Below are 13,102 nucleotides of genomic sequence, written 5' to 3'. Positions count from 1 at the left end.
TTCCTCCAAATTACTGGTGTATGTTGTATAGTTTGGCATCCCATATAGTGTGCCTTAAAATTATAGCTTAGTGGCATAAGAGTTCCTGGCTTTATTTTTACATGTTACTGTGAAAAGTTCAAAGTGGTTAATAAACAGATTGCTATTCTACAAAGTAATGATAATGTATATGTTATTTTTCTTTTGCCATGAGTTTTAAGATTCATGCCCCACTTTTAAAGTGTTTTTTTTTTAAATAAATGAAACTGTACATCACTATGAGAAGGATAACTCTAACTCCTTAAAATTTAAATTTGTTTCATTCTCAAGAAAGGAACATGTGATATGAAAATTTCATAGAAACTTATGTGAAGGGACGCCTGGGTGGCTCAGTGGTTGAGCGTTTGTCTTTGGCCCAGGGCATGACCCCGGAGACCCGGGATCGAGTCCCACATTGAGCTCCCTGCATGGAGCCTGCTTCTCCCTCTGCTTGTGTCTCTGCCTCTCTCTTTCTCTCTTTGTCTCTCGTGAATAAATAAATAAAATCTTAAAAAAAAAGAAACTTAGGTGAACAAAGTTGATGAATTCTTTAAAGTTTAACTTAATCAGTGATCAATTTAGTTAGTTTCTTCTGTCCCAAATCACAATATGTGTTTGTATAGTGGAATCTAAAGATCTATTCAAAAACTACATCTATTCAAAAACTACCATTTTATGGACAAAGAAAATGAGATTGGATTATTTGGATTTCTCATTGCCAATTGTGCATCGTTTGGGAGAAATTCTATTAGAGAGCATATGAAATCTAATAAAGTTTGAGTTTTGTTTAGCTACAGTGCATTCCACCCCGACAGCTGGGTTACAAGGAATCTAGCAAAACAAGTAGGTTTCTGAGTCTTCTATTTTTGTAGCAATTACTAAAACCCAATGTCAGTTTAAATCATCGTAGCTTTCAACCACAGCAACATAAAAGGAACAAAACTTTAAAAAATTAAACAAAAAATTTTGTAATTTACGCACAAATGACATACCTTTCTTGATTAGCTAAGATGATTTAAACAATAAATGCTATAATTATTGTTACTTCAGAGCCAAACCCACTGTCTACCATTGTACATCGGTTTCACAAGCATTTTTGCAAATAGTGCAATGTCATCGGGTCATAGTGTCTTTGACATGGTGAAATAATCCACAATCAAGCTCACTTGGTTCCAGGTAATGTGGACTGCTATTTATTATAAGCATAACTTTCCATAGATATGACCTCAATATAGTTGTTGCTTTTGCAAAAGTCCATTCTTTTCCTTGAAACAGTAGAATTTTACACTCTTCTGTAGACTTCGCAGGGCTTGGTGTGTCAGGATTGCCGAAATACTAGTAGTTGATTTCTTGTATTCTTTTGGCACTGGTTTTAAAGAGTTCTCAAGGCACTTTTGATTCGAAGCTGCTCCTTTGGTTTCTGTAACAGACAGCAAAACAGCACTACAGTCATCACTGTTGACAGGAGGGGACATTGAGCCTTTTGCCTCAGTCAAAAGATACTATAAAGGTTTCATTGTTAATGTCTAACATCAGCTGATCAAAAATATTTTCTAGGCCCAACTCATGTTTTTTTAAAGTGTATTCATTCAAGAGACATGGATTAAGTATCTGTTATGTCCTATGCTCCATAATAGGTACTGGGAGTCCAAAAAGAAATGTAAGCAGTGTTTATTCTGTTCACCATGCTTGCTGCCTCGTGGAAACAGCAGAGATGTGAAACAGACACTCTAAGAACATATGGAAATGAGTCTCTGAAAGAGGAGCTAGTGACACCACTGCTCACTTTGGTCTGAAGTTAACCTGGGTGAGAAAGAACATTTCTGACACCCATGAAGAGCAGGATATGAAGTAGCACTAGCTTGTAGGGAAGTAATATTGTATAGAAGCAGCAAAAAGGAGACAGAGACGGTGGCAAGAGATGAACCTGGAAAATATAGGCAGAGGCAGATTCCCAGAGAACATTAGGGAAAGTGCCGAGGACAAAAATCAAATTTACAATTTGAAGACCAAATGTGTCCTCAGTGTATAGGGTGGATGGTCTGTTGCGATGGCAGGCCACAGGGAGATTTTTAAATATTCTAACATTATAATTCAAGTGGGAAACAATAAACTTTTGAAGAAGAGTAGTTGCAGAATGGGGAGAACAAACATATATTAGCAATGCTTACTCAGTGAAAGACACTGGCCTGGATATAAACAATAAGTGATTTTAAAAAATTGAGAATGTGCAGCTCCTGGGTGGCCCAGTGGTTGAGCGTCTGCCTTTGGCTCAGGTTGTGACCCTGGGGTCCTGGGATCAAGTCTCCCAGCAGGCTCCCCGCATGGAGCCTGCTTCTCTGCCTGCCTGTGTCTCTGCCTCCCTTTCTGTGTCTCTCATGAATAAATAAATAAAACCTTAAAAAGACTGAGAATGCCACCAAGAAATTGGGTATATCTTGGTCTAGTTAATTTGCAATTTTGTTATGTCAGAAACTGGACAATAAAAATGATGATCCAGTCGCTGGCACCTAGAGGCTAATTGGAATGAAATTGTGGAGTTAGGCGTGCAGAATGAGAGACAACCTGAGGTGCATGCGCCTTTGAAGGCCAGGGAAAGGGAAAGGAGCCTGCGGAGAAGACTAAGAAATGGTGATCACAGTAGAAAGGGCAGAGACAAGAATAAATAATGTCGATGAAACCAGCCATAGTTGGAAGCTAACCAGGAGAGAGGTTTTTATCAATCTCTTACATGCCTCCAGACAAAATAGGAAACACGAGGAGCACCTTGCGCTCTTGGCAGGAAAGACCAGTGAATGGGTCTGGGAGCAGCCCTGGAAAGCTGAAGGGATGCAGTTGTGAGTCTGCACTGCAGTACCAGGGAGTACGAGGCTCCGAGGACAGCAAGACTTCAGTGAAGGGAAGTCGCTGATGAGGTATCCTGTGGAAGTGTAACAGTGAGCAAGTCTGTCGTACGTCCAGAAGTAGACCGGGTTACGAGAGGTGGCTTGGGTGCAGGCAATCGTGGAAGACACATGAAGGACGTGATATACATGTAAAAGCTTTATTTATATTTTGCAAACCCTTTATGAAATTCAGATGTGTGTTTTTAATCCTTACATGAGAGTCTAAGAGTTGTCACCCACAAATTAATTGGCAGAGCTCTGAGTTTTGTTGGACTGTCGGTAAAACAAACTTCCAAAAGATGGGGTTTGGAGAAGCTGGGGAGTTAAATTTTAGAATGAAAAAAAAAAAAAAAAACAGATGGATTTCAGACTTGGAACAGTCTTGAAGGAATTCAGATGGTAAGTTGTGATTCATGGCATACCCTTGAAGGATTTGGACACAGCGATAATATGTTCAAATCCTATAAACGAAAGATTAATCTACAGTAATGGGAAAGATATCTTGAAAAGCAGTAAGATTGGATTTTGTTTCAATTTGCACAATTATTAGAATTAGAAGGAAACAATAAAATATTACCCTTTCATTATAAAGTTGAAAATATTTTTAACAAAAAACACTTCAATGTGGGCTCCTTACGTGCCAGTTACTATGCTAAGCAATTTACGTGCATTAACTCAAGAGTTAATTCATAAACGAGCTCCATGTAATCCCAAGTATTTATACTCCTTCTTTCGATTTGAAGTAACAGGCTTAGAGTGTTTAAGTGACCTGCCAAAATTTTGTTAATTTGGAAGTAACAACAACAACAAAAATCCCAAGCCCACTCAAGGTATAAAATCTCATGCAAAATGGGATTTATGGTCTCAAATTATCAAAACGTGTGGAGGTTGAGCTTCAGCCAGGTTTCGCCCAGACTCCTCATTTTCTTTTCTGGGATTCCCAAGTTTGTGGCCTCTCGTGTGTCACTGTCTCTACTCACACTTCCCCCGAGGTGTAGAAATGGCTGTAGTAGTTGCAGACCTTTGCACAACAGCTTCCAGGAAAAAAGAGAAAGAGCATTTCCCAGACATTCTCACTAAACATCTCTGGTTTTATAGTCTTGAGAAGGGATACGTTTACACTTCATAAACATTTGTCATTAACCAGAAAAAAAAAAAAAAAAGAAAAGAAAAGAAAGAAAGAAAAAGCTTGCATTTGTCAGTTTACACTTGAGCCAAAGGCCCTCACGGGAGTTAAGCTTCTTCTCACATACATGGAAATGTGAGGGAGATAGTGATATATGAATACTCATATAGACAGTTTTAAGGTAAGGAGGACTAAATGGGGGAGTGGATTACCATACTATCCACTAAAATTACATTATTATCCCACAAAATTGAAATAACTTGTAAAACAATCATATGCATTTAATTATAGAGCTAGTTCCAGGATCCAATACTTCTGGTTTACACACACACATACAATTTGTATTTTTTTCTTTTCCTAATGCTGAATAGATAAGTGGACAGGAAGATAGATGCAGATATATAGACCGATTGACAGATATATAGATACATGATGGAAGGATAGATGGGTGGATAGATAAAAACAGTTAATCCCTAGATAGCCCTTGCGTGAGATGACTGTGCCCAACGATAGGCTAATGTAAGTGTTCTGAGTGTGCTTAAGTTAGGCTAGGCCAAGCTATGACGTTCATAGGTCAGGAAGGTGAAATGTATATTCATTCAACTTAGGTTCAACATGGGATGTGTTTATTAGGATGTGACCTCCTCGTAGGCTGAGGAAGGTCTGTAGATGGGTAGATAGATAGAGATCCTCTTTTACCCTTCACATGGCTCAATTATCCAATCAAATACAAACAAATAATTTTAAGAGTGTAGAGTGTGTGTTAAATAACTTAATCACATTCGTGATTCTTAACATCTTGGCTAACTGCATTTAATGAAAAGCATTTTTTTTTAATCCTTCAGAACATGATACGACACAGAATAAACGCAAAGCTTAGAGAAGTAGAACTGAGAGCTGCTGAACGAATGATTTCCGGACTCCTAAATTTCACCATGATTTCTATGGGATTTCCTGACAGCATCCAGGAAAATAGTTCCCAATTACACTGGGCACAAAGGAGGCAACATGGTGTCATCACTAGTCATTGGATTTGAGAGTGTCATTGGGAAGAGTCATTAGCAGTTTTACTGGTGTATGTGGTATGGCATTCTTGGCGCACAAAGGAGAGATAAAGTGCTCATGAAAATGGATTCACTTATCCATCAAAGTACATTTGAATCACAAGGTGTAAATACGTATAATCTAAAATATTTAGTATGTATCTAGAACGAAAGCTTTATAACCTTAGAGTGCTTTTGGGTCCTTGGACTGAATTACCAAATCGTAAGTGAATGCCAAAGCATTAGATGTGCCGAGGGATGCTGTGCGGCCAGGCTGAGCAGAGTCAGAGTTGAGGGCAGTATAAAACCCGATTGCTTGTTCTTATCCTAGAAGCACAGTTCAAGAGGACATATAATCCACCCCGGGGAATTTTTATGACACGTACCTTTACTGATCTTTAAAAGTTCTGATAATTTCAGGCAGGTTTAACAAGTATACAGACTCTTTTTTCCTTGGGTCTCTGAAAAAGTGAGACAGTCTTGTCATAGTCTGCTCGTCTGTATTTTCATGTATTTTGAACACATATTCTAAAGTCACATTTTTCTAGCATATAGGAGAGAAAAGCCCAGATCAACATATGAACCTTAGAATGGGGGACTTAGGAGTATGCTGCGTTACATATTTGGGTGTGGTCGCCCTATGTGTGCAGCAGGAGAACAGAGAGTATGTGCGTGCTTTTGGTCACACACTTAAATAGCACATACTATGTGGAAGACTTATAATGTTTTTTTGTTTTTATTTTTTTTTGAAGACTTATAGTTTCTTTATCAATATCAACTCATTTAATGCTGCCGGAAGACGTTCACTATTTCTCACTTTCTCTTCATAGGAAGAAACTTAAACGGAGAGGCTGAGTAGTTAGCTTGAAGTCACCCAGTTGGCTAGTGGTCAACGTAGGATTTGAACATAGGCTTTAGGTCTCTAGAAGCAAAAACAATAATCACAATGGTTGGGACGCCTGGTTGGGCATCTGCCTTCAGCTCAGGTCGTGACCCCTGAGGTCCTGGGATCGAGTCCGGCATCGGGCTCTTTGTGGGGAGGCTGCTTCTCCCTCTGCCTGTGTCTCTGCCTTTCTCTCTGTGTCTCTCATGAATAAATAAAACCTTAAAAAAAAATAGCCACAATGGCATGCAATGCAGTCTCTCCTAATTGGCGGAATTGTGTAGGACTTGGCTCATCTGACTCTTCTACAAAGACTTTACAACTTTCTGATAGTGGCACACTAAAAAAAATAAAAAAATAAAATAAATTAAATTAGATTTCCTGATGGAGGCCCAGGCATTGCTGTTCTCGGTGATTCTTGTAAAAGCTTTATATGCAGCCCTTGTGGAAGGTAAGGAGGCTAGAGGACCCATTTACAACTTCAAGGGGCAAATGCAGATGAGAATCCATAGAAGGAAGCTGAGAGCCAAGTGTTCCTGAGTAGTGCAGAAAGGTCGAATGCAAGATGGGTTAAAGACCTAGTTACTTTAAAGACTAAACTCACCTGCTGTGCATCTGTGCTTATTTTTACTTTATAATTAGCCTAGCTTTCGCAGACTTCATGTTCCAATGTGTCATAGTATCCTATTCCTTCGTAGGATCTCTTAACATGCGCTCTCTGACTTGATCTTGAAAACCCTTCTGCTTTACATTCTCTGCTGCTTAATGTCTTTTTTATGTAATAAAATGTACATTTATTTCCCAATCCTATTTGGAAAGAAATGTCTGTGTATTTATCATTCTGCACCTTTCTAACTGGAATTGCATTATTTCTTGGTTATAATGCAATGCATACATAAGGCAAAAGTTGAAAGAAAATTTTATGTCTATCTTGATAGGATTTGTCTGTCTTTCCTGACTTATATTTGGGTCTCGAGGAGGGTTAAAATCATTCAGAAAAAAAAATCTTATATTAACTCCCTTTGGGTATGCATTTCATATTGTGGCTAAATCTTGCTTTTATGTGATTCTTTTTTTTTCTAATGTAAGGTCATTCATTTTGGTTCTGCTTTCTTAAGTGAGAACAGTGATGTTTAGAAATTCAAGTTAAATGAAACTCACAATGTAGTGTCAAAAATTCCCCTAAAGGCCATAGATTGAATATGGTATATATGGTACGTGGGTCTTTCGTACGTTCAAACCAGTATTGTATGTATCCAACCGGTGAGCATTATTTGGGACTTATGTCATTGCAACCTGGATGTAAAAAGAGCTCCAGGTGGCAGGGTCACTTGGGCAAGAATACAGAGCCATGAGTATGTACCGGCTCCATATGGGGTCTCTGGCAGCAGGGTCAGAAACTAAACCACAGAGATTCTGAAACCGGTTCCTGTCATGCAAATGAGTTTAGATGATTTTTCTTTCAGTAAGAATAGAAACGCATTAGGGCCTTTAAAAAAATAACTTATTTTTTAATGAAGTAGAGCAACATGATCAACTTTGTGTCATGGGACAATAAGTCTGTGCGAAAGGAGCTAGAGGAGGGAAAAGTTAGGATGCTATGCAGCCTTGCAATTTTGAAAGTGAGGAGCCAAACCAGTTGAGACAGTTGCAGGGGTGATAAAAAGGAAAGGACATATTCAATGAATAGACTATTTTTATACATCTAGGGAATTAAAAAAAAAGATTTTAGAGAAGCCACATGTTAAATATAACTCACTTATTTTTCTTTCTTTTATTTCAAGATTTATTTGTTTATTTTAAAGAAAGACAGATGGAGAGCACAAGCAGGAGGATGGGCAGAGGGAGAGGGAGAAAGAGAATCTCAAGCAGATTCCCTGCTGAACACAGAGCAGGACTCCATCCCAGGACCCTGAGATCATGACCTGACCCAAAATCAAGAGTCGGACATTTAACGGACTGAGCCACCCAGGCACCTCATTATCTGTTTATATTTTCAACATATTTCTAGCAACTGTTTTTACACCCGGAGTGTAAAAATGCATAGACTATAAAACTATTATGGTGGAGGTGCCATTTGCCAGAATAAAGTTATGCAACACATTGCTTTTTATGGTTAAGAGTAATACCTGGTATATTGTGTGTAGTTCTGAACACTTGTTGATTGAAAGAAGGAATGAGTCAATCAGCAAGTTAGTCTAATTGGGCAGAAATCATGAGTTCAGGCTCAGTTCTACTTCTACCTCTACCATTTTGTATGAGTGTCTTTTAGAGTCAACAAGAGGGACACCTGGGTGGCTCAGTGGTTGAGCATCTGCCTTGGGCTCAGGTTGTGATCCCAGGGTCCTGGAACCGAATCCCACATCAGGCTCCATCTGCCTGTGTCTCTGCCTCCCTCTGTGTTTCTAATGAATAAATAAATAAAATCCTTATAAATAAATAAATAAATAAATAAATAAATAAATAAATAAATAAATAAAAATAAAGTCAACAAGAATGATTTTAACATTCCTGGGCTTCAATTCTTTCATTGTAAGATGCAGACATTGTGTGAGATTATTTTTTAAAAAAATCATCCTTGTTGATATTATTAATCTGAAGGAAATCAAATAATTAGAGTATGACTATCACATGACCTACATGTGAGCAGAAGTAGGCTATGTGTGGTTGCATTAAGAGAGCCAGCAAAATAAAATAAAATAAAACAAAATAAAATAAATAAAATAAAATAAAATATAAAATAAAATATAAAATAAAATAAATTAGAATAAAATAAAAAATAAATAAATAATAAAATAAAAATAAAATAAAATAAAATAAAATAAAATAAATAAAATAAAATAAAATAAAATAAAATAAAATAAAATAAAATAAAATAAAATAAAATAAAAAGAGAGCCAGCTGGCCCATCTGCTCTAGGTTCCAGAACTCATATGCCCGTTGGATGATTAGGAAGAAAAGATTAAATAAAACCACTGAGTATCATGAGCCACATTTATAGAATATTTTTGAGATAAGGGTACCTACATTTCCACACCCATACACATACATACATAAAGGAAAACCACATAAAGGGATCACAAAATGAAAAAAAGACTACAAAGTCAAAATAAACTAGTAAACACACTTTTAATAGATGGACAGATAGATATAGACAATGAAGGTAAAATGGGTTAAGAATATGAGTACCGGGATCCCTGGGTGGCGCAGCTGTTTGGCGCCTGCCTTTGACCCAGGGCCCGATCCTGGAGACCCGGGATCGAATCCCACATCGGGCTCCCGGTGCATGGAGCCTGCTTCTCCCTCCACCTGTGTCTCTGCTTCTCTCTCTCTCTCTCTCTCTGTGACTATCATAAGTAAATAAAAATTAAAAAAAAAAGAATATGAGTACCGTGTATGTACGTACACCCAAGCACGCAACATAAAAATGACCGATAAACATAAGGTGTTTAAATTCACTCACAATGTAAAAAGTTACAAAGAACAATGAAGACTGATGAGAATACTGGGAAAAATGCCAGGTTGGCAGGAATGTGAACTTGACAATATATATTGACATGTCTGACTCATATGCCTTTGGACTCAGCTATCTCAGTGGTAGGAACTTACAACAACAACAAACAAATTCTCTGAAGTGTCTACTGAAAGGAGATTGGTTAAATATAATGATTATAAACTTTTATTATTTTCATAATGGTTATATGCTTTTATAACATGCTTGCCCAATATATTATTTAATATAAATAATGTAAATGATCATGTATAAAGTATGGTTCACGAATATGTGAATAGTTCCATCTTGTTCATGAAAATAAAAATTGAAATATGGGTTAGAGGGTAAGTAGACAGTTATAAGATAAAGATAAATAGATGTTGGAGGGGTATTAAAAAAACCTTTAAAGGGAGACAAATTACCTACATGAATTAAGTGAATTAATGTTTATTTTTCTCTCATTTATGTGGAAAGCACTAATAAATGGCATAGAGTTTGATTTACTAATTCCAACTTGAGAATTCAGACATATAGCTCATGTGGTCAGACCACGCATACAACCCCCGAGTGGTTTAATTATTTCTAACGACTTCTCTCAAAGTAATGAGTGTGTATTCAGCAATTCAGGGTCTCGGCCTCGTTGTACCTTCTGGGGCTTCTGAGTGGCATGAGTTCTCATGAACAAGCCAACACCCCTCCCTGCGTTCAAGTCTCCACGTATATGAGAGTTCCCAAAAGTTGCTTTCCCTTGATCACCAGATAAGGTCCCTCGCGTTGTCACTCCCTGTTTCCTCACACAGTGATATTTTCTTTCTTGGCACTCCTCAGAATGGAATATCATGCGTACATATGTATACGTACGGCTCTCTGTACACTTGTTTATTTCAGGATCGGTTCCTTTTCTGATTCCCCTCTCGACCAAATATCATTCTTGAGAATTTTGGCCTCTCAGCTTGCTCATCATGCTTCCCTAGCGTCATGCTCAGTGTGCCGGGCATATTAGAGGAAATCAGTGGCTATTTGATAGATGAGTGATTGATTGAATTGGCGAATACATCCATGTACACTAAAAATCATATCCAGATTGGTTCTCATACTAGTTCACAGATATTTAGGTATTTCAGTGAAACTCTTACAGAGTTGCAGTTTATATCAACTAGACTTCTCCTAGTGACTGTTCTTTCCAGGTCACGGCTCTGTAAACGAGCAATGTTCCCTTACTCTGTTCCTTGTTCTACTATGTATGTGTGCTTATAGATGTATGGACTTATATCTTATGTAGAGAGAGTGTTGGAAATTTAGAATTTAACTATTGCTACAAAATAAATGTTTAAGTGATTACTGTGATTATTATTAAAAATGACATGAATGAATTGACTACTGGTCAGAGCAAATGGGAAATATAAATGGCTCAGGACTCTCAAGTGCATATTCCACACTCCATCTCCACCTGGGTAATAGGAATGGTTTCTCTGTGGGTTACATTCTCTCTGCACACCCAGGTTTGGCGGGGTTACGTTGTTGTCCCTGAATTTGGGTGGTAAGAGACTAAATCCCAGGAGGACTACTACATACAAGCAGACTACACCACACTTTGTGGCCATCATTGACCATGTTGTTTCCTTGTTGCACATTAAACACGCTCTCTGGTGTAACTCCTGGCTTCCACCTCTTGGATACTCAGTGTTCAGTAGAGTCAGGAACTGCTGTGCTATCCAAGTACTGCGGAAGGTAGTATTTTGGGATTTGCATGCTTCAGATGATTAACCAAGTCTTCCCAATGAAGGGAACCTTTGTCTTTTGCATTAGTCTCTAAAAAGTCATGGAGCATCCAGCAAAACAAGCTGATTTGATTTTTAATTGTACTCCTGTGAGAACCTATAGAGGAAGATCTAAGAACTCTCAAATAACTTATGTGGTTCTTTGTGAATAACTTTTTCTTCAAGCCGAAGATAATCTCTACTGTAACTGAGTGGGCACTCATTTTTAAAAAAGTTTTAATTTAAATATCTGTTCACATCTAGTGTAATATTAGTTCCAGATGTACAATCTAGTGATTCAAAACTTACGTCCAGCACCCGGCGCTCCTCACAAGTGCGCTCCTTAATCCCCGTTATCTATTTCACCCATCTCCCACCTACCTCCCCCCTGGTAACCATCAGTTTGTTCTCAACACTTAAGAATCTGTATCTTGTATTCCCTTCTCTTTTTTTCCCTATGCTCATTTTTTTTTCTTAAATTCCACATATGCGTGAAATCGTATTGGGTTTGTGTTTCTCTGATTTATGTTGCTTAGCCTAATACTCAGTAGCTCCATTCACATCATTGCAAATGCCAAGATTTCATTCATTTTGATAGCGGAGTAATATTCCTGTGTGTATATGTGAGAGACAAAGACATCTTCTTCATCCATTCTTCATTTGATGGACTTTGGGGTTGCTTTCATAATCTGGATCTTGTAAATAATGCTGCTATAACTGTATGCTCAATAAGAAAGACAAAGATGAAAAATATCATATCTTCCCTTTTACATTTTTGTTTCTAATATTAATATGAACTTTACCTAAGTATAGAGGGAAATATTTTCCTCCAAAAGTGCCATTAAATGTTTTATGTCAATCACTTTTAAAATTTAAACTCATATATTTAAAGCAGTGAATTAAGAAATATTCCCTAAAAGGGAAGATATTATCTTATTCATCTTTGTCTTTCTTATTGACCATATGGTGTGAATTAGGTGAAAATTTATTAAATTTGTGAGTAAACATTTCTTAGCAGATATATAACACCTTTTCCTTCAAATATATCCTTAGGGAAGAACAACCCACAGCTTTTAAACTACAATATTTATGCCCAGGATTAGGGAATTATTTAATATTTGTAGACTTTGCCTATACAGCACATGTGTAATGCAGTGATAGGAATGATCCAGGTCATACCAGAAAAATCACTGTGTGACAGAAAGGAGGGAAGAGGGGAATTTAGTCTTTCATCTGTTCGTTCCTAGAGCATGAAGGAGAACATCGTTTTGATGAGCATTTAATATAGGTCCTTAATGCCTATATGTGAAATAATTATTAATGATGTTTCAAATATTGATAATGATGTTCATGATGGTGAGGGTGGATGATAAGGGATGTTATCACTCTTGACATCTCAAAAATGTTTGCCTACTTACCTTCTAGAAGTTTCCTTTCCTGGGAAAGATTGTTGAAATAAAACTTATCATTCATCTCCTGAGATAGTGAGAATTTACCAAAAGCATTCTGAAGATAAAGCATTTGGTATTGAATACCTAGTCAATGCTATTTCGTATTGAATGTCTACTGAAAGTTATCATTCTTTTTTTTTTTCTTACCATCCTAACAAACAGACAAAAAGGTAGAGGGGAAGAAACATTTCATTCTCTCAGCTTGCAAGTAAACCTTTAAGATTTAGTTTGTTCCACGTTTGTACTGCCTTAAGGGAAAAGCTTGAATGAATAAATGATTGAAAGGAGAAATCCTTTGTTCCCAACATTGATCGGTTACTTTCAATGCCTCCAAGAGTAGGAGCATTCTGTCCATTGTGTAACTTTGGGTGTGTTATCACCCCCTTTATGCTCAGTAGAGATTTCCTTCTAGCCATCAGCAACAGAATTGATTTTATATATAT

The 13,102-nt window shown here is 37.4% G+C and overlaps 1 protein-coding gene across 2 annotated transcripts in view; it reads left to right on the top strand.

The window, feature by feature from the left end:
* Window positions 1–13,102, top strand: part of CDH12 (cadherin 12) — a 248,093-nt gene that overhangs the window by 146,185 nt on the left and 88,806 nt on the right. The gene's annotated exons all lie outside the window — the stretch shown is intronic.

The sequence above is a fragment of the Nyctereutes procyonoides genome, unplaced genomic scaffold (assembly GCF_905146905.1).
Source record: "Nyctereutes procyonoides isolate TBG_1078 unplaced genomic scaffold, NYPRO_anot_genome, whole genome shotgun sequence".
In the NCBI taxonomy this organism is placed as follows: domain Eukaryota; kingdom Metazoa; phylum Chordata; class Mammalia; order Carnivora; family Canidae; genus Nyctereutes; species Nyctereutes procyonoides.
This window is presented reverse-complemented; position numbering and strand designations above follow the sequence as displayed.